This window comes from Lemur catta, chromosome 16 (assembly GCF_020740605.2).
Source record: "Lemur catta isolate mLemCat1 chromosome 16, mLemCat1.pri, whole genome shotgun sequence".
NCBI lineage: Eukaryota > Metazoa > Chordata > Mammalia > Primates > Lemuridae > Lemur > Lemur catta.
Genome location: NC_059143.1, coordinates 56,493,560 through 56,516,340, shown reverse-complemented (window position 1 = coordinate 56,516,340; position 22,781 = coordinate 56,493,560). Strand labels below are relative to the sequence as shown.

Genomic DNA, 22,781 nt, shown 5'->3' with positions numbered 1-22,781 from the left:
GTTGTTCACTAAATACTTCTAGTTGTCCTAAGCAACAGCAGTATTGCACTTGTAAAGGAAAATCAAAACCTCAGGACCCTCCAACTCCTTATGCCAAAAGGGAAGGTCAAGCCCAGATGCTGAGTCATGCAACGCCCTCTTGCAAATGAACAGCTGTTACTAACACTACTAGCCAGATTGCCACAGAAAGGTAAAAGGCTTCAGGCATCTACATGGACAGTTCCCACAGATCATCCATAAGGACACTGTTTGCTGGCCTCCCATCAATGAGGACATGCAAATTGTAACTTCCAGGTCTGCAGGCTAACTCTAGCTCCTAAAACTAAAGTCCACTTTGATTCCACACTAATAATGTGGATTACAAGTTTATCTTCCCAAGTGCAGAACAGAGACAAGACCATTCTTTCTTCCAGCTACCCAGGGACATCTGCATAACTGATTCTTCCTTTACTCCCTTTTCTCTTCAAACATTTACCTAATCTTGTGTAAAATGAAGATTTCCTGGCACTAACACAAGAATGTCACCATTTGCATCATGGCCCACCCTCTCCCCTTTTTTCTTTCTATATGCCCTCACTCTTTAAATACTGAGTTTCCAAATCCCTCTTCAGATAGCACAGGTGCTTCTGTGGTTTGTCCTTGAACTTTGGCTTCGTAACCCTCCACTGATTGAGATCTTTGCCTGGCCACCTATTTGGGTTGTCACACTTCCCCACAACCCTAAAAAAGTGATTTATGACACTTGGCATTTGAAGATTCATGAATCTTACTCTGATTTGCTACGCTTTTTCTATATACCACGGGCAATGGCAATGCCCCAATGGTGGCTGCTGTCAGCCTCCTACCAGAATGAGGACCATTCAAGGCAGAGCTCCCACTAACCCATGATGGATGGGTAGAATGAGCATGACCCATTTTTTGAACCACTGAGGTTTGAGGTTGCTTGTTTCAGAGCACAACCTAACCAATCCTGCCTATCATAGAAAGTTAGGGAGATCATAAATGAAGTAAAACTTAAATGATGAAAAAGAGCTAGACACACCAAGGGGAAAACACATGCAAAGACATAACTGAGAAAGGACAGCGGAGGGAGTGTGGCGAATAAGGAGAATCAGTATGAAGGAGGTGGAGAACTGTACTCAGATCAGGCCACGCAGGATTGAAGGCAGACTGTGGGCAGCTTGGGCTTCATACCATTTCGATAGGTGAGCAAGGTGGGGATTTTAAGCTGGAGTGGGTGGGATGGGCATCGGGGGGCTTTTAAGGGAAAAGCTACCTAATGAATCATGAACAGGTAAAGTCCCTTTCTACCACCAAATTCCAGTTGCCTGATCTCAGGCGCAGACAAGAGACCAAACAGTACCTTTCTGGAGAAATTAAATGATCCCAGAGAAAGAATTTTCAGACACTGACATTTGAAGGAACCTAAAGAAAAAGCCATCTGACCACCTGACATCCCAACAGTAAAACCCACACAAAGAATGTCCAACTAGCTTCCCAATGTCTCACTCATAAATACAAACAGACAGCCAGGAATCACCAGACATTTGAGACCAGCTTCTCCACAAAAGAGAGAAAGAGGCCATATGGAGCAAACAGAATACATATAATTGATATCATGGAAAAGTAAGAAATGGAATCGCACGTATAAACCATAAATACGATACTCTAAATAGAAATATTCAAAAAACTTTAAATATGATAAACAAATTCAGTAAAAGGGTTAGAAAATAAAATTGAGGCAATCTTGCACAAAGTAGAAACAAAAGACAAGAAATACACAAATAGGAGATAAGAGAAAAAAACTTTGCGATACAATATCTGAATAACAAGAGTTACAGAATGAAAACGGGAAAAATTATTCAAGAAAAGTACCTGCCAATGAAAAATAGGCATCTGCAAATGGACAAAGACCATGAAATGCCCAGCATATGAATGGAAGGAAGCGCAAAGCACATCCACCTGGAAAGTCAAACACTGGTGGTACGAAGAGGAGGTGAAAGGCTCCGCAGGGTGGGTGACAGGAGAGGTCATAAAACAAACTGGTATCAGATTTCTCAGTAGCAACCTGGAAGCTAGAAAATCATGGAGAATGCCTTTTAAATTAAAAAAAAAAAACAGAAGTGGAAGATGAAGATGTGACTCAATTGCCACAATCATAGGATAAAACTTTAACACATGAGAAGTTGCTTCTTATGAATGAGCAAAGAAAGTGGTTTCTTGAAATAGAATCTACTCCTGGTGAAGACACAGTGAACATCATTTAAATGACAACAAAGGATTTAATAAATTTAATTGATAAAGCAGTAGCAGGGCTTGAGAAGACAGACTCAGTTTTTTTTTTTTTTTTGGAGACAGGGTCTTGCACTCTTTCCTGAGCTAGAGTGTAGCGACATCATCATAGCTCACTGCAACCTCAAACTCCTGGGCTCAAGCCATCCTTCTGCCTTAGCCTGTTAAGTAGCTTAGACTACAGGCACATGCCACCCCACCCAGATAATTTTTCTATTTTTTATAGAGACAGGGTCTTGCTATGTGGCTGAGGCTGGTCTTAAACTCCTGACCTCAAGAGATCCTCCTGCTTCACCCTTTCCTATGACTCAAAATCCAGAAACAAAGCAAGTGAAAGGCTGAAAAATGGGACTACCACCACATACACACAAAAACACAAAAAAACCCCACAAAACCTAAAAACAAACAAGCAAAATTAAAACCTTTTACATGTCCAAAATACACCATAAACAACGCAAAAATATGCATGACAAATGGGATAGGTAAAAGTAAAAGAAATTTTTGCAAGTTAAATTATGAATTAAGGGTTAGTATCCTTGGTATGTTAAAAAAAAAAAAAAGAAAGAAAGAAACTTCTAAAATTTCAGAAAAAGCCCCAAAAACCCAATGAAAAAAATGAGCAAAAGATACAAACAGAAAACACAACACAAAAGGTCAAGTTATGGAAAGACAATTTCTCTTAGAGAAGACCAATTTCTAAACTACATCTAATATAGCATTTCTATTTAATACCTATCAGACTAGCAAAACTATAAACAGGGATTCTCATATAGCAGTGGTGGGAACAGAAAATGTCCCAATGTTTATGGAGGGGAATGTGGCAATAACCACCAAAATTACATATGCATTTTCTCTTTGACCCAGCAATCCCACTGGCAAAATCACAAAATGATATACATACACATTCATGTCTTATGGCAGTATTTGTAATAGTAAATCCACAAGGAACTGGTGGAATACAGTGCAAGGCATCTACACAGTGGAATGCAAACAAACTAGAAAAAAGAGATCATATCATGTCAAAAGGCAACCAAAGAAAAAATTTAATGGATAAAATGGGCTACGTCAATATTAAAAACTTTTGTGCTTCAAAGGACACCATCAAGAAAGTGACAGCCAAAGAATGGTCAAAAAGACCTGCAAATCCTACATCTGATAAAAGACTTCTACTCAAAACACATAAAAGGTTTTTACAATTCAATATAAAGACAACCCAACTAAAACATGGACAAACGATGTGAACAGACATTTATTCAAAGAAGATCAACAAACAGCCAATAAGCACAAGGATGCTCAACATCATTAGTCATTAGAGAAATGCAAATGAAAATCACAATGAGATGCCATTCCCAACCACCAGGGTAGCTATAGTCAGGAAATCCGGACAATAACAAGTGCTGACAAAGATGAGGAGAAACTGGTATTCTCATACATTGCTGGTAGGAATGTAAAATGGTACAGCTGCTTTCAAAAGCAGTTCAGCAGTTCCTCAAAAAGAAAACAGAGTTGACACGTGACCACAGCAATTCCACTTCTATATATATGCCCAAAAGAACTGAAAATATATGTCCACACAGAAACAGGTACATGTATATTCATAGCATTATTATTCATAATAGCCAAAAAGTGGGAAAAACTCAAATGTCCATCAACTGATGAATGGATAAACAAAATGTGTTACATCAGATGGAATATTATTGACACAATGAAACATTATTCGGCCATAAAAAGGAATGAAATAGTGATACATGCTACAACATGGATGAACCTTGAAAACGTTCTAAGTAAAAGAAACCAGACACAAAAGGCCATATATTATATGATTTCACACATATAAAATGTCCAGAATAGACAAATCCAGAGACAAATAGTAGAATAGTGAGTGCCAGGGGCTGGGGTGAGAAGAGAATGGGAGACGACTGATATTGCATCTGGGGTTTCTTTTGGGGGCAGTGAAAATGTTCTAAAATCAGATACTAGTAACAGCTGCAAAACCTTGTAAATATACTAGAAACCACTGAACTGTATATTTAAAGAAAAAAGTCACTGGAGCCAATTTACATGTCACTTTGTTCAAGTGGGGAGTGAGCAGAGGATTATTTTTGTAGCTTCTATTTAAAATTATCAATTTACAAAGAATTTTCAATGATTCCTGATTTTTCCATGTGTCTCCCCTTCCTTTGCGACTTTCCCCCACCCTCTAGGAAAGTTTTCATCATTGTTACTGTTACCATTAACTTTTAAAAGTATCTGTTATGGACATTTTTCAAGCACAAAAGTAGAGAGAATTATATAAGCCTTTTGTGCTACAATAGTTCATTAACATGTGCCATGTATTTTAAATCTAAATTATTTTCCTGAAATTGCCAAGACCCAGGCCACAGCCTGAGGCATGGCTAATCACTCAAACCTGCCAGGATGGTGCTGGGCCAGTCATGTAACACTTTCAGGCTAACTTTGGGTGAATTCTGGCAAACTATTTCCTTCACTCACAATGACATTTCTCAAATTTCCCCTTCACTATCTTTGAAGATAGGATGGGCAAGGTAACTAGTGACCATTACATCACCTAAGGAGCAGGGTTCCATAAAAAAGGAAGTGAAAGAGTGAAAACAATGCACGTCATTAGACTGTTTCAGCTTTTGTCCTTTCTCACAATAAAGTGCCATTCTCCTAAGTGATATAATGTCTAGTTAAAGGGTAAGGCTTGATAAAGTATAAAATCCATCCCCATATACACTAAAACATACCCAGAATGTAGAGTACAAATATTTAAAATGTAAGGTAACTGAATATATTTAGTTATACTTTACTAGTGTGTTGCTCTTCCAAATGTAAACTATATTTTTAAAATAATAACCAGTTTACTGCCTTGAAGCAGTTCTCAGGCCACAGTGCAGGCACAGAGAATCCAAAAGGAGTCTGAGGACTGAGTTGCAGAGACAGAGACCAGAGACTGAAGTGGCCAATTTTCAGTTTAGCCTTTTTTCAGAGAATTCAGATTTTTCAAAGCCAATTATTTTCTATGATTAATACTTCAGATTCTTTTGCTTTCCTATTATTTACAATATTTAGGATAATTCTATGAAATGGTACCTACTTAAGAATACTGACTCACAATAGTATAGCCACCTAACATTTTCTACTCTGTTCAAGATCAAATTTTATAAAAACTGAGAAGACAGAACACTAACACCACTGGGAATCCAGCCACCTGGGGAAGGGCCATGTCATGCAGTGGGAGAAGCAAATAAAGAACATGGACCAGACTCTGCTGAACACCCTGTCAACAGTGCCAGCCCAGGGAGGCTTCCCTGTCACTTCCCAGATGTCCCTCCTCCTTTAAAACCCATCTGCCATGCACCTTGACTTTGTGAAACTGGTGGAGAATTATGAACCTATATTAAAGAGGAATTAAAGAAACCTGTGGAAATTATCACAACTGTCTAGGTCCTAGGATCACTCTGAAGCCTCAAAATGCTTGTATGAGAAATACAGTTAGTGAGGAGTGAACACAGATATTGTCCAGTAGTGGCTGAAGCCACAGTAAGTCTTGCAGCTCAAGGACTTCTTCCCAGGGCAAAGGAAGTAAGTAATCTTCTAGAGCTCAGCTGAAAGACTTTGAGTCTCCTCCTCTGTATGGCCATACCCACTGAACCACCTGTAGGTGGAAATGCCACCCCCAATCTGAAGGGACAGGAAGAATCATCTGAAACCCAGACAAATGCCAGGGAAAAGAGGGGGCTAGCCAGAGAGCAGGGCAGAGCCTGGAAAACTTTCTGAGGTTGTCTCATCATGGACTGCAGATGTGACCCCAAGACGGCTGGTCTGACTGCCCTAGGGAAAGGCTTTCAAGCTTTTCTGATTTTCGTACAGGATTATGAGGAATCCAGAGCACTGAGGGCAGAAGGGGCAGGAACACCACACTGCTGCTTTTCAGTCCAATTACTGGAATGCCCAGACATTCAAACTGGATGTCAGCCTATCTCCTGAATATTACCTACCTCAAGATATGGTACGTATTTACCTGTGATTATAGCTATATCTGAGCCCATCAGGGAACATCAGTCAATGATACTTTTGCTATCCATCTTACCTAGCAACACAGTAGCATTTCCGAGGAACCTGAAAAGACTTAAGGCTTTCTTCCAGGATGCACTTATTTTTCAGGTTGTGTTTTTTCCCCCCAGGTTGTTTTGATTATCGTCTTTTTTTCCCTAGGAAACTTAATTGATCTGATTCTTGAAAGAGAATTTCTGAGATTTAGAGCTAAAGGTCCCAGGGTACACCATTTTCTATAATCTATTCCAAAAAGAAATATTTAAAAAGAAAGCATGAATACCACTTAGAAAAATAAAAAATTTGAAATGTAAACATTTAAAAAAGTGTAACTTTTAAAACTTAGAGCTTAGATCCATCCCCAGAGATTCTGGTTTAATGTTTTTATAAAACAAAATTTAAAAAGCAATTTAGATGCTCAGTCATGATTGAGAACCAGCATGCTAAATATTGTTTCTTCCTAATGTGACTTGTGTAGCACTGTCACCTAAAATCCCAAAGAATTCATTTAAAACAATACGGTACAAATACTACTGTAACTAAGGCTTACAATAGTACATTTTTAATCAGCATTTGTCTGAAAATGCAGATGAACCAAGAGAAAGTCTAACTTTATGTTAGAGTGCTGGTCATTTGGCTTTTAAGTCACTTGAAAGTAACTGGGACTGGCCGGGCGTGGTGGCTCACACCTGTAATCCTAGGCCTCTGGGAGGCCGAGGAGGGTGGATTGTTCAAGGTCAGGAGTTCGAGACCAGCCTGAGTGAGACCTCGTCTCTACTAAAAATAGAAATAAAAATTATCTGGACAACTAAAAATATATATAGAAAAAAAATTAGCCTGGCATGGTGGCACATGCCTGTAGCCCCAGCTACTCAGGAGGCTGAGGCAGTAGGATCGCTTAAGCCCAGGAGTTTGAGGTTGCTGTGAGCTAGGCTGACGCCAGGGCACTCACTCTAGCCTGGGCAACAAAGTGAGACTCTGTCTCAAAAAAAAAAAAAAAAAAAACAAAAAAAAAAACAAAGTAACTAGGACTAAAACTAATTTTATTTGAATAGTCCTTAAAAAAAATAAAATTTAAGTTTCAAATGATTGAAATGGCAGTTTCTTGCCTGAAACAAACCAACATGAATATTAATCACAAGTAAGAGGCTTCTTAAGATTGTGTAGAACATATATGTGAAGAGTGGTAAATAAGTAGGTATTTCAAAAGAAACATTTCAGGTATGTTGATATTAAGTGATATTAAACTTGGTATTTCCAAACATATAAGAGAAATGATAAATTATAAGTACAGTAGAAAAAAATTACTTTAGACTTTATATTGTCTATAATTTAAAAAGACAACATCTCTAATGGTAAATACACCTCCTCCCAAAACCTATTAAATTTGCCATCAATGGAAACCCCAAATAAATTATTCTTATTTTTTGACTGGAAAGTTAAAACGGGCATATTTTATATTAATTGGGGAAGAGCCCCATGTCAAAATTCATTTGAAAATTAAGGACTTGCTCTCTCAAACAGCATTTTTCAGATGCACTTTTGAGATACGAAAAACAAACAATAAGCAAGTAAATCAAGAATCTACAAAAAGAGAAAAGTAAAAAATTCATAATAGCTTTCAAGTTCAGAGAGCTTCTCTATACTTAGCCTTTGTTAAAAAATTTCTTTTTAAAAATCTTTCCATAGCTATCAAATATGAGAAAATCATTTAATAACCCACTGGAACATTGCTATTGATGGCTGTCAGGATGCTCTGGATCTGTGGATGCTATAACTCACTTGGTCTGTTACTCTCTTCACCACATGCTTCTCATGAAAGGGTATTTTATTTTAGATGACAGTGCACACCTAATGGAATTCTGAAGCCTTAGCATTTACCACAGCTTTCAAGAAATTAGCTATTTCAATCTAAATTGAACTTATCCAGTAGAAGGCATGTTAAAAGATTCCTCAAGACAATGACTTCCCCTTTGAAGACAAGAATGCTTTAATGTTGGAGTTAATTCCAAGTGTTTTCAAACATTTTTCTCCATTACATAAGTATTAAAATAAAGATCATAGGTCTCCCCACCTCCACTGCTCCTGCCTCAAGTTATCTTTATAACATGAGCTACCATAGTGACAGCAAGAAAATGAGCCAATTACCCACACTTGTTCTTAGATTGCCAGCTATCATCACCAGTGAAACTGGAATTAACCAGAATTTTATGTGAGGAATGTTTTGATTATCAGGAGTTTCCTAATATCCCTGCCTTTCCACCTTCTGCTTCTGTAGGTAGAATGAGCATAGTTTTTACATTTTGTTAATATTACATACTTTTGCAGACTTATAAAGATACATTGGGAAGATGAAGGCATATCAGTACAAAGACCCAAGAGGTTGATGGGTTTTAGGGAGACAGAGTAGCATAACATACTACAGGTTTGGTAGTCATCATACACATGGATTGAAACCAATTTGATTATCTCTGTGTGAACTTGGGTGCCAGCAATTTAACTGTGTCTCTTCCCTTATTGTAAAATCGTTGTAACAACATTCCCTTCATGATGCTGTTGTGAAGACTAAATGGAAAATATACATTGCCTAGTATGGAAGATGCTCAATGATGGACATCTTTAAAAAAAGACCGTAGTGCCACAGGCACTGTTTGTGATAAAACTTAGCTTGCTAGAAACTGCTTGCAAAGTGGACTTGCAAAGTGATCTAATGTGCATGGTCAAATTAAAATGTATATAAGTCAGATTCTCTTGCTATAAACCATCGTATCTAACTGAATTTTTTTAAATAGTATTTTTAATTCCACTTATGAGAATGTGACAAACTCTCAACAGAAATCCATTGAAAAATATTTGTATATCTTGCTTTTATGTCCATATGATAAATGCTTAAACTAAGAAAGAAGATCCTACATTCTTTGAATTATATTTTAAATTTATTTAACATACAAGCTGACCAAACTGGAAAAAAAAGCACTAAAACTTTTAAATGGGTCTATGTTTCACTTAAATGCTCAGATAATATCTGGAGAACATATGTTTGATATTTAATACAGGTCTACTTTTTAACAGAGTACTGTAAAAAATTAACATAAGAAAGTTGCTTTTAGGCTTGGAGTGGTGGCTCATGCCTGTAATCCTAGCACTCTGGGAGGCTGAGATAGATGGACTGCTAGAGGTCAGGAGTTCGAGACCACCCTGAGCAAGAGCGAGACCCCGGATCTACTAAAAATAGAAAGAAATGATCTGGATAACTAAAAATATATAGAAAAAATTAGCTGGGCATGGTGGCACATGCCTGTAGCCCCACCTCCTTGGGAGGCTAAAGCAGTAGGTTTGCTTGAGCCCAGGAGTTTGAGGTTGCTGTGAGCCAGGCTGATGCCAGAACACTGTAGCCAGGGCAACAGAGTGACACTCTGTCTCAAAAAAAAAAAAAAAGAAAGAAAGAAAGAAAGAAAGTTGCTTTTAAAAACCCGCAGGTGGGCCGGGCACAGTGGCTCACGCCTGTAATCCTAGCCCTCTTGGAGGCCGAGGCGGGTGGATTGCTCAAGGTCAGGAGTTCGAGACCAGCCTGAGCAAGAGTGAGACCCCCGTCTCTACTAAAAATTGAAAGAAATTATCTGGCCAACTAAAAATATATATATAAAAATTTAGCCGGGCATGGTGGCGCATGCCTGTAGTCCCAGCTACTCGGGAGGCTGAGGCAGTAGGATCGCTTAAGCCCAGGAGTTTGAGGTTGCTGTGAGCTAGGCTGACGCCAGGGCACTCACTCTAGCCCGGGCAACAGAGTGAGACTCTGTCTCAAAAAAAAAAAAAAAAAAAAAAAAAAAAAAAACCCGCAGGTGGTTAATACGGTAAAATCTCAAAGTTACAAATTAGAATAAATTTTAAGTCATCAGTGGTAACACCTCACAAATAATCTTAACTCAAATACAATGTATCTTACTTCAGATTCTGTTCCACAGTACCCTGCACTTACTCTCTTTTGTTACACTTTATTGTGCTTCCTTCAGTAATTGTGTTACTCTGAACTATAAACTCTGTAATGGCAAGAACTCTCTTATCTTGTTCACCTCAGCACCTAGCAAGTGTATGGCACATAGCAGAGTTCCAATAAATAACAATGTATTAATAAATGAAGTTAAGACATTAAAATTGCATATATTCTACTTGTACAAAAATGCAATTTTTAATGTGATTTTATGAAAGATTTAATTATGAAGCAACTTGAACTATAAAAGCATTTATTTAAAATAAAACTAGCTTAGCTACTATACTTATTATTCAGTTTAAAAAATAAAACTTTGTGTACAAGTTTTCAGCAACACATTTTCCAACTAATGTATAAGATAATGTGATCTGGAAATATATCACTCTCATCTCTGAAGAACACATAGATAAGAGTCTATATGACTCCTTTAAAACTCTGATGCAACAGTATTCTATTACCCTCATCATTTCTCTTTTTAATTTTACATAAAGACAAACTTTTAGCCATTTATGGAGCAAACACTCTGGACAATTGCTGATGTTACCAACTTTAAGTGCAATCTGCCACATACCCAGTGCAAACGTAACTTTCCAATGACTTAATAGTGTGAATAAATTACTTCAGTGTTTGCACATAAGGGTATTTCTACTGCTATCTGATCAAACACATTTAAAAGATCTTACCCTGCACCTTAATTGTGAAAATACATTCCAAGATGCTAAATTTCCCCTAAAAGAAACCTGTGTTAAAAATCAGAATACTACTCTGAAATAGAAAATATACAAAAAACAAAGATTAACTAAATATCTAAATAATTTGTTGAATTGAGTTAAATATCTAATTTGCTAAATTTCCCTCCTAAAATATGTAATGGATTATACAAGTACTAAAAAAAATTCCAAATAATTTTTATTTTATAGACTATTTCTTTCCATTTGTAACTAATTTTGATATTAAAGCTTATATAGCATTTTCACAATACAAACTAAATAACTTTTTATGAATTTCCTACAGAAAAAACATAACAGCAGGTACCTACACACACATAAGCTCTTTCTTTAAAGCAATAATTCATTTCTGTATGTTTTAAAAATTAAAGTTAAGCCGTGATTACTCAAAAAGACTATTTTATTGAGTATTTAGATTTAGAGTCTTATGTCCCTCCCATTATCTTCATTTCTATCATTTACCTCTTATTCCAGGGATTCTCAAACTTTCATGTGACATGGATCACATTCTCTCTCAAAACATCTGATTCACCCACTTCTCTTCTGCTTGTGTGTTTTTCTGTTTGTCCTGCAATGGGAGGGGATGAGGGGTGTGCTACAAGGTGAACCTTCCATAACTTAAAGGAGGACTGCTATGCTTTTAAGATGATAATACATAAGGGTTTTAAGTGAGATAATGTATGTAAATAATTGCACAGTGGCTGACATACAGTAGATGGACAATACATGATATTAATATATATCATTATAACTCATCTGTGTTATAAAATTGTAGACACCAAAACATTTCAAAAACCAAGACTACTGGGGGGCAAAACACTGATAACCTGCAGTGCAACCTCTGCACAAAGTCTCTGCACCAAAGCAGATTCATACTTGTTTTGAAATGTGACAGTGGTACTGCAAGTAACTAACTCAAAGTTATTACATGACAGATACAGGTAGACACTGAACTCAAATCAGTTACTTTTTACTTCTTGTGAAAATTCCTAGTAAAAATGTTGGTAAGGGATTAAGGACGATCAAATGAAGAGGTGACAAAGATTTTCTTTATTCAAAAAGTCTGTTTCAAACAAATATAAAACATACAACCTGAAACAATTACAGACAGGGTGACAGATGTGGGGGGAAATATTAATTTAAAACTAATGGTTAAAATAAGAACTCTCACAATGCGTATTTCAGATATTTGTATTATTCGTCAAAGATTGAGTCATGATAAAAAACATTAAAATTGCTTCAGGTAAACAAGCCCTCAGGAGTGTAAGGAATGCTTATTTTCCAACATTCTGAGATAACTACTGTGCAAAAGCAGAGATTCAGATGTATGTCATGAGAGTTAAATACAAATTAATAAGACAAGGCATATCGTATGTGAATATATCATACCATAATTTCAGATCTCATCCCTTTCCACACTAGTTTAATTACTATTTTCCTGAATTAGATTTGACTCATAAACCACCTTGAGTACCTTCTATGTATGTGACAGTCCATTTTCTTCTTCCTTCTATTCTTAATATGACTTATAAAAAAATAATAAGAGCACACTAGGAAAAGCAAAGCAGAAACAAAGCAAACTAAACACAGAAACTGTCTAACTTCTATCATAGGAAATAACAGTCAAAATCAATGATGAATGAGGTTTTAGGTTATTTATGAATTTCATTTAAATCCATGCTTTGGGCACATGAGGTTTCAAAACCTAAGGTACATGGTACTTGAGCTCCAAATACTAAAACTACCATTTCTAATAGGCAACTTTTATACTGGCAGCTTTTAAAAAATAGTGACGGGCATGCATTACACATATTCCTTCTCCTAGTAGAATGAAGAAAAAACAAATAAATTTAGAAAGAATTCTTAAGGTTAGACTGTCACTGGGAACACAAGACAGCCTATATCAGAACACAGTACGGAAATACCTTTATTGAGACTACAGGTTGAGGATCTGTGTTTCCTAAATCAACTTGAAATTAATGTATTGTAAGAAGGAGCTCAACTTGTGTTTACCTATCTTTGCTGTGCTCATTATGAGCCAGGCACTGTTTCAGGTGCTTTAAAAATGGTACCTCATCTAATCTTCACAATAACCCTATGAGTTTGCTGCAATTACTATCCCCCTTGTTTTTCCTATAAGGAAACTGAGACAAGGCATGGCAAGTTAAAGTGATTTGCCCAAGGTCACTGTGCTAGTAAAGGACAGAGGAGAGATTCAAACCTGAGCTGTTGTGTCTCAAAGTCTGTGCTCTTCATCATTTTGCCATGCTACCTCTAATGACAAAGGAAAAAAAAAAAAAAAGCCAAACGAACAAAAAAACCCCTATCACCCTGTAAAAAAAATTAAATAGTAAATCCAAGTTAAGGTTTGCAAACAGTGAAAAGTTTTTAACTATCAAGGATAAGACTATTTTCTCCATTTTTTTTTTTTTAAGACACAGCCTCTTTGCTTAAATGTAATGATGGTCTCTGTGTAGAATTCAATTGAAGGACAAGGAAGACAAAGACAATCTGACATCAGAGCATTAGGGCTTTAAGTAAGCAAGTTAGAGCAGCATTTCATACTTCTATTACAAATGTTAAAATTCTTAGTTCGCTCCAATTAGTGTCTCAATTAAGGTATGCCAAAGGGTATGAATGCCCATATTATACATTATCTGAGCAACCCTAAAAAGAAAAAAGGGGGGGTTACAAAACAGTAAGAGTTCAAACAAACATATGTCATTTACTGAAGCATGCAAGATGATATCTATTCAAAGCACCAACATAACCACATCCTAGGAATGTGTAGTATGAACTAAAGAGCTAAATTTTAACATTTTAATTGATTTTTCTTTGTAAAGCTGGAAGGACATGTATGCTTATTTAAATACCTCACAAATGGTAATTGCAAAAATAAGGTGCCCAATTTAGAGAATGTAAAAGGGAGATTCAGTTTTCACATCAGCAATTTCTACAGAAAACAAAGACATTGTAAAATACAGAAATCCTCTTAATCTCATACTTAAATAAGAAAAATATTTTGATTCTGTCATAATTACAAACTATATCTTCTGATCTGATTCTGTATCCTGTTCATCTTATAAAGATGAGTCAACCAAAAATAATGACTGTAATGTAATCTGCATCAATTAGTCAAAGACAAGTAAAATAATATGCCTGTACAGAAAATCATATTTTATCTCCTGCATGTACAAATCAGACATTCAGAAGAATTACAAATATGACCTTGCCTACCAGAAAGCACTCAAACCTTTAAACTTTTAAAGTACAACCAACATTCTCTCTCTGATAACTTCAGACCATTAATTAGAACCAATGACCCCAAAATCTGAAAAGTTTAAACGTTCCATTATTAGTAAGCTGATACTACCGTGCTTCTCAGTTTAAAAGTAAACAAGTAAACATTAATTTTCTGCCTGTGGACAAACAAATTAGATTATTTTTAAGAATTGTCTTGCCTCATGAGACACAGCGACTGTGGGGTGCAGAATGCCACAGTGAGGCAGAGCAAGGACCCAGGACCTTCCTAAAAACCCAGCCTGCCTGTAGGATGCCCGCTCCTTGAGGGGGCCACCTGGGCATCACTTCCAACCTCACAAACATCCTTATTACCAGGGACAATGTTTACACTTTGTATGACATAGGGTACTACATACTCAGGATAGGACACTGGGGACTGTGTACACACTGCATCTGACAGTGGGTGCTGGGTACACAGCTTATGTGACAAGGATACTACATACACACCAAATATGACATCAGGTACTACAGACACACTATATGTGACACCAGGTACTGTACTAGGTACACACTGTATGACACTGAGTATTGCATACATACTGTACATGACAGCAGGGTACCTTGTACACACTGCATAGAGCATCAGGTACCGCATACACACTGTATATGACACTGGGTACTGCATGCACACTGGTACTGTATGTGTACAGCATAGAACACCAGATGCTGCACATACACTGTATATAACACTGGTTATGTACACAGGGTACACAGCAGAAGTGACAAGGATACTGTACACACCATATATGACAACACTTATTACATATACAATGTATAGGATAGTGGGTCCTGCATACACACCGTATATGACAATGGGAACTGGGTACACAGCAAAAGTGACAAGGATACTGTGTACACACTGTATATAACACCAAGTACTATGTACACATTGTATGTGATGCCAGATGCTATGTATATAATGTATATGACACCGAGTACTGTGTACCCAGCATGACAAAGATACTGCATACACAGCAGTCCTATGTATATGCTATATACGATACATTGTATACTGCGTACTCAGCATGACAGGGATACCATCTACACGTTATATGACACTTGGTACTATGTACATACCCCATGATACCAAGTACTATGTATATACTCTATTTATGACACTGAGTACCGTATGCACAGCATAAGTGACGAGAATACTCCCTACACACCATGTATGACATGCGGAACTATGTATACACTGTTGTATATGACACCAAGTACTTCGTATACACTGTATGAGACAACCGGTAGCGCTTGCATACACAGCGTGACAAGGACAGTGTGTACACACAGTACAGAACACTAGGTACTATGAACACACTGTACATGGCATTGGGTACTGTGTAATACTCTATATGACACTCGGTACTGCATACACAGCTTAAGGACAAGGATGCCGTGCACACACAGCATGACTCTGAGTACACACCACATACAACCCCGCACAGGACGCCGTGTAAAACACCAGGTGCTGTGCACACACCGCAAAGCGCCTCCACAGCCTGGCTCTGAAGAAAACCGCGAGGGAGGACAGAGCAAAGGACAGTTCGCGGCCCGGCCGTCCCCAAGGAGCCCCCTCGTCCCAGCGCGGCCCGGCAGCTTCTCCCCAGAGCTCCGGCGGGAGGAGGGCGGCGGACCCCACGGGACAGTCCCGGAGGCCTGCGAGGACCCGTTGAGGCAGCGGCGGCCTCACCCCCGGGATCGCCCGCAGCCCCCGGGACAGGCACGGACCCCCGCCTGGCCTCGGCCCAACCCTGCGCCGCGGCTCCCACCGCCCACGGCGCCCGGAGACTGCGAAGCGTCCTCTCCTCTCCGCCGTCCACACGCCGGGCCCGCGCTGCCGCCGGCCCCACCGCGCACGGCCGGAGGCCTGGCCGGGCGGGCGGCTTGGGGCCCGGCGGACGTGATCACGCGACTATGCAGCTTCCCGGCCCGACCAGGCCCCGCGCCGTCCTCCCGGGCCTCCGCCCCGCGCCGCCGAGCTTTCCCCACCATTATACTCCGGCTCCGCCGCCGCCACGCCCGGCCCTCCCTCCGGGGCCGCCGGTTCCCGCCGCCCGGCGCCTCTGGGGCCTGAGCCGGCGCCAGGCGGGCGCGGGGGGCGCCATGTTGGCAGCGCGTCCGCACTGTCTGTGTGTCCTCCGAGCGGTGGCCACGGCCAGGCAGGAAGTTCGGCGCCGTCGCCGGAAAGGTTGGCGTCCCCGCGGGCCGCCCGTCCCTGCCGCCCGGCCGGGCTGTGCCCGCCAGAGCCCCGCGCGCCGCTCCTACCTCCGCTCCGTCCCGGCTCCGGCGCGCTGCCCGCAGCCGCTTCAGCGCGTTCCCGCGCAGCCGCACGCGCCCTCCGTCCGCACGCGCGCTGAGGGGCAGCCGGCTCCGCGGTCCCAGCGCCGCTGGTTCTGCAGCCACAAAACCGGCCACCTGGTTCTAGCATCTTTTTAATCCGTCGTCAGGAGGAATTGCAGACAGGTGCTGCACTCCCGTTCCGTGCACAGGCAAGCAGCACCTCAACAAGAACAGGACCAGCCCTTGCCAATTTGGCAAGAGCACCGCAAATTTGCGTTCCAAGTAGGTTGTCTATCAGTCAGTCAGTCTGCATCTGACATCTAACGGGAGGAGACCCCGCACACCTGTGGTTTAAGAAAGTATCAGCGATAGGCATACTTTTATAATGCTCGCATATTTTCCCTCTTGTCCTTTCTCCCAGGAGTTTGGAAGGAAGACATTTTGGCTAAGACGTCTTGCTCTCGTCATCAGTGGGCACGTGCACCTATACTTAGTTCCAGTTACCAGCAGTCAAGTGAGGTCTGAAAATAGGCGAGTACAGTACAGTAAGATATTTTGAGAGAGACCACAGTCACATAACTTTTGTTATAGTATTTTGTTATAACTCTTCCATTTTATTATTATTGTTGTAAATCTCTTATTGTGCCTAATCTATGAATTAAACTTTATCATAAACATGTATGTGTAGGAAAAAATCATAGTATAAGTAAGGTTTGATAGTATCCTGGTTTCAGGCGTCCACAGGGGGTCTTGGAACCCCTACAGCTTAAGGGGGGACCACTATACCTGAGAATCATCAGAAAGAGACTGTTCTAGAAATTTTGGGAATCTAATCCAATTTATCAATTAGCTTTCATTGCTGGTCTCTAAGATTAAGTTAGAACTTAGAAACAGGTGGTACTTGAATAGGTCTATGATGTACATCAGTCAAACATGATCTTTCAAACCATTCACAGCCCTTGTTCTCATACATCCCAGAGTTTTTGTCTATCTCAAAGACCATCACAAAATAATTTTAACTTATTTTGATTTTAAGGATAAATATATGCCATTAAAATTTAGTAGAGAGGTTAAAGAATGTGAGAAGAAAAGCAAGCCATAACTGGTTTGAACATTGGACTTCCAACAATGAAAAGCTTTAAGTGAATCGCCTTTCTTTTTTTTTAAGTCTGGTACTTAATTTATAAAATAGAGGACTGTATGGTTCTATATATTAATATTTCACAGAGACCACTCGAGTAAGACAGCATCATATATGTGTAGGAAAGTAGTGGCTGCATAACTGCACATTTTTCTCCTCTTATACTTTGTGGGCATCATTTCAATTTTTGTACCCACATACCATCTCTCATTCAACCTAATGTAAATTAGGTAACTTATCTATGAATTTCTAAATGGTTTTGCCTAGCATTTAACCCTTGGCTCTGTTTTCCCTTTACAATGGTTCTATTTATCTCTTTTGTCCTTCAGCTGAGTGAATGTGTGTGTGGGTCTGGTGGCCAGGGGCTGGAGGTTGGGGGGAAGTCCAGAAGACCAAAAGAGTTATTTCCATGCAACCTAATTCGGATTAGGTTGAATTTATGAATTTATCTACTAGATTGTGAAGAGAGGGCAAGAGACTAAGGTGGTGAGGGGAAGGAAGGGAAAGGGAGAGTAATGGGGCATGAGGTATGGTTTTTCATCAACTAGTTTCAGAGCCGGGACCACCTAGGGAAGGACCCCTAGGCATGGCCCTCCAAATTCTTCCTTGCCCCAACGAACACTCTCTGTGTTTCATAACACCTGACCAGTATACCACTTCTCCAGATTCTGCATTGAGAAATGTTATATAAATAGAGAAAGCATGGATCAGTCAACAAACTGGAGTGGAAAATTTGTCTCTGTAAAAATTAAATATATCCTTACATTACACTACACTCTTTTTACAAAGTCCAAATCACTTAAGTAATACAACTGTAAAAACACAAGATTTTTTTCAAAAGCTATAAGAAAATATAGGCACCTGTTTGTAAGATTGAGCATGGAGAAGAATATCCAAAGCCCTAAAGCAATGGGGAAAAAAATCACACGCACACAAAGACTGATAAATTTGAGTATGTAAAACTTTATAAATCCTATATGTGAAAAACAAGTATAGTCCTACTCTAAAATATGTCCATAAGAAGTTTCTTGTAATACCCTTTCTCCTACTTTCTTTGTATAATAAAGACCAACTCAAATTTCTTAGGACTTGCTAATGAGCCACGTGGGCAACTTGAGACCAAGGTGGATAATGATGAGCTAAAAGTTGTAGTGGAAACGAATCCATCTCAATGGATGCGTGAATGAGCCAGCAGCAAGGTTTGCTGTTACTGTTCCAGTGGCATTGGATCATTTGAAACAAATTGGCAAGGTAAAGAAGCTGGATAAATGGGTTCTGCATGAATTAAATGAGTGTCAGGAGAGAAATCACCCCAAAGCTTGCTTTTCTTTGCTGTCACAACATAAAGATGAGCCATTTTTACACCATATTGTTATGTGTGATGGAAAATGTATTATTTTTGACAATTGCAAGCATTTGGCACAATGGTTGGATAAAGATGCAGTGCCAAAACACAGTCCAAAACTGAATATTCATCAAAAAAAGCTAATGGTGCCTGTTTGGTGTCCAGCGCTGGTATTATCCACTACAGCTTCATGAAGCCTGGTCAGTGGATTACAGTGGATGTCTACTGCAGCCAATTGGATGAAATGATGAGGATGCTTGAAATTAAGCAGTGATATTGGTTGATAGAGACAGGCCAGTCCTCTTGCAAGACAATGCTCAACCACACATTGCACAAACAACACTGCTATAACTGCAGAGGCTGGACTTGGAAACTCTGTCATCCACCGTATTCACCAGACCTTGTACCAACTGACTACCACTTTCAGGGTTTGGACCACATCTTGTGAGGAAAAATACTCAATTCTCAACAAGCTATGGAAAACACCTTTTGAGATTTCATTGCCATTTGCTCTCCAGGCTTCTTCGTTGCTGGCATAAAGAAGCTACCATTAAGATGGCAAAACTGTGTCAGTAGTTTAGGCATATACTTTGATTAATTGTACTACTTCTTGTTTAAGATATAATAAACAATACTTTTGATTAAAAAGTCAGACATTTCATATTTAATGACTTAAATATATCTGATAAGGGATTGATACTCAGAATATGTAAAGAACTACAACTCAACAAGAAAATCACCGAAATAAAAAATGGGCAAAGGATCTGAGTAGATATTTCTCCAAAGAAGATACACAAGTTGCCAATAAGCACACAAAAAGGTGTTCAATATTACTACTTATTAGGGAAAAGCAGTCAAAACCACAATGAGGACCGGGCGCGGTGGCTCACACCTGTAATCCTAGCCCTCTGGGAGGCCGAGGTGGGTGGATCGCTCGAGGTCAGGAGTTCAAGACCAGCCTGAGCGAGACCCCGTCTCTACTAAAAATAGAAATAAATTATCTGGACAACTAAAAGTATATATAGAAAAACAATTAGCCGGGCATGGTGGCGCATGCCTTTAGTCCCAGCTACTCGGGAGGCTGAGGCAGTAGGATCGCTTAAGCCCAGGAGTTTGAGGTTGCTGTGAGCCAGGCTAATGCCACAGCACTCACTCTAGCCTGGGCAATAAAATGAGACTCTGTCTCAAAAAAAAAAAAAAAAAAAAAAACCACAATGAGAAGCCAGGCGCTGTGGCATGCTCCTGTAGTCCTAGCTACTCAGGAGGATTGCTTGAGCTCAGGAATTCAAGACCAGCGTAGATAACATACCAAGACCCCATCTCAAAACACACACACACACACACACACACACACACACACACACACACACACGCACTGAGATACCACTTCCTAGGCATTAGGATGGCTATTACCCAAAAAAGAGAAGATAATAATGTTATGGAGAAACTGGAAGCTTTGTGCATTGCTGGTGGTAATGTGAGATAGCACCACTGCTGTGGAAAACAATATGGCAGTAGCTCAAAACATTAACATGGCATTAATATATAATCCAACAATTCTACTTCTGAGTATATACCCAAAAGAAGTGAAAGCAAGAATTCTAACAAGTATTTGTACTCCCATGCCGGGATCCCAGCAGTGTGGGGGCAAAGTTTCCATGCTGCCCTTCCCTGCCAATTGATCGGTGTCTGCCAGTCAATCTTTGTGCAAGTGCTCTCAGCTGGGAAAAATGCCACCAGCCTGCAGGAAAGGCGAGGGGAGGGACATCGGAGGGTGCAGCCTTCCCAGTGCTCAGGAAAAGACAGGGGCAGGTCCCAGGGCCCGCGGGGTCCTTCCTTCTCCTAGGGAGACTTTGGTGGAGGGCTGTGCTGCCAGTTCCCCAGGAACAGGCTGTGTCAATGCCCCAGCGTGCAGGCTTCCTGGAGTGCCTTTGCATTGGGCCCACAGGGGTCTGCTGAGCCGAAGGTGTGAGGCTGGGTGTAGGGTTGGTTCCCGAAGACACTGGAAGCCCTGCCTGGCCGGACAGTGCTGGTCCCTCTGTCCCCACCCATGGGGGAGGGGAGGATGACCTCAGAGCCTAGCAGCGGGTGAATAAGCTGTGCCCCCACCCCCACCCCCTGGGGGCCACGCTGGGTTCCACTCGGTGTCCCTGCAATGCCAAGATTTCCCAGCAGGACTCAGGCCTAGTGTGTCTTGGGGTCCTGGAACCCTGTCCTGCCTGGACTCTGGGCAGCATGTGCCCCTCAAGGGCTGGAGCCATAAGGGGCCTGTGGTCCTTCCATAGGGGACAGCACAGCAGCCGCAAGCCAACTCAGTCTGGGAAGGGTGACTGCGGGCCTTGAGCAGCCCTGGAGGGACCCCCACTCTCTCCTGCAGACCCATAGGCCAACAGCACCTCCAGGTCCCCGGCAGCACCTATGCAGAGAAATCCCCTGGAACAGAAGGTGCCGGGGGACCCTGGGGTCTGAAGTCACCCTCAGAGGCCTGGCGGGCAGCTCAGAGCCCACCTGTGAGCAGGGGTCCGCGCCAGCTGAGATTCTGCCCTGTGTCGGGAGCCCCCCACTCCTGTTGGGAGCTGGGTTCTTATGCAGATGGGGGGCAGATGGAGGGACCTCCCGGCAGGCCCCCGGGGCCTTTTCCCCTTTGTTTCCTGCACTGCAGTGTGTGTGTGTAGGGCCTTGTCACCCTCCCTGGAAACTACACCCCCTCCTCATTGTCATGTGGGGGCTGAGCCTAGACACTGGCTGCCCCCCAGGTGGATGGGACGTGGGGACATCTACATGGGACATGCACACCGGGGTTGTGACGGTGGGGTCCCACCAAGGCACTCGTCCTCTCCTGGGAGGATCTCTGTGCCCCCCTACCCTACTCCATGGTCAGCCTGTCGCCCTTGATGGTTTTCAGGGGCCAGAGACCTCTCCTGGGGGGCTATAGCCTTCACCCGCAGGGAGCCACTACTGTGGTGGGTGGGGGTGGACCTGCCCAGTGCTAAGTCCCTGGGGGCTTTGGGGGGCACCTGTGGCAGCATGAGCTCACCCCCAGCCCCCAGCCCAGAAGGACCCTCAGCCCCCAAGAGCCTCTGCTGCTTCAGGGGCTCGTCCCAACAGGCCTGGGTGATCTGACGAGCTGGGCCCAGCATACACTGTTGGGCTGATGGGCGCGTGTGCGCCTTGGATGTAGGCATGGGGCCAGTGGGACAATCATGGGTGTGTGCAGATGCCCATTTGGGGCAGTGATGACCAGCGAGAGGATGCCCAGGGCCGAGGGTGGGGTGGATGGGCTGCAGTCAGGGAGGGCTTCCCGGAGGCAGTGTCCAAAGTGCCCTACGAAGGCTGTGCTGAGGAATGACCCTACTAAGTCCCAGGCACAGGCATAGGAGATGGCCCAAGATGTGGTCCTCCAGCTAGAACAATGAGAAATAAGGCTACGGGCACCTCCCTGGGATCAGGCAGGGCCAACATGGGGAGAAAGCAGGAGAGGTGGCCCAGGCCCCTTGGGCAGGGCCTGGGGGTTCCAGGTGCATCTCGAGGAACAGTTTCCCTTTGCCCTGGGCCAGGGCTATCCCATGAGCCCAGGGCCACAGGGAAGCTGTAGCCCCCAGTCCTGGGCTAGTGAGGCCTCCCAGCTTGGCTCAGCACTAG

General features: G+C 41.5%; 1 long non-coding RNA gene across 2 annotated transcripts in view; it reads right to left on the bottom strand.

The window, feature by feature from the left end:
* Positions 1-16,737, bottom strand: part of LOC123621865 — a 31,745-nt gene extending 15,008 nt beyond the window's left edge. The window contains exon 1 of one of the 2 annotated variants that reach the window (XR_006729295.1): positions 16,639-16,737. This is a non-coding gene — a long non-coding RNA (uncharacterized LOC123621865). The remainder of the gene's footprint in view (positions 1-16,638) is intronic. The other variant, XR_006729294.1, reaches the window with a different exon arrangement.
* Between the last annotated feature and the right edge of the window lie 6,044 nt (positions 16,738-22,781).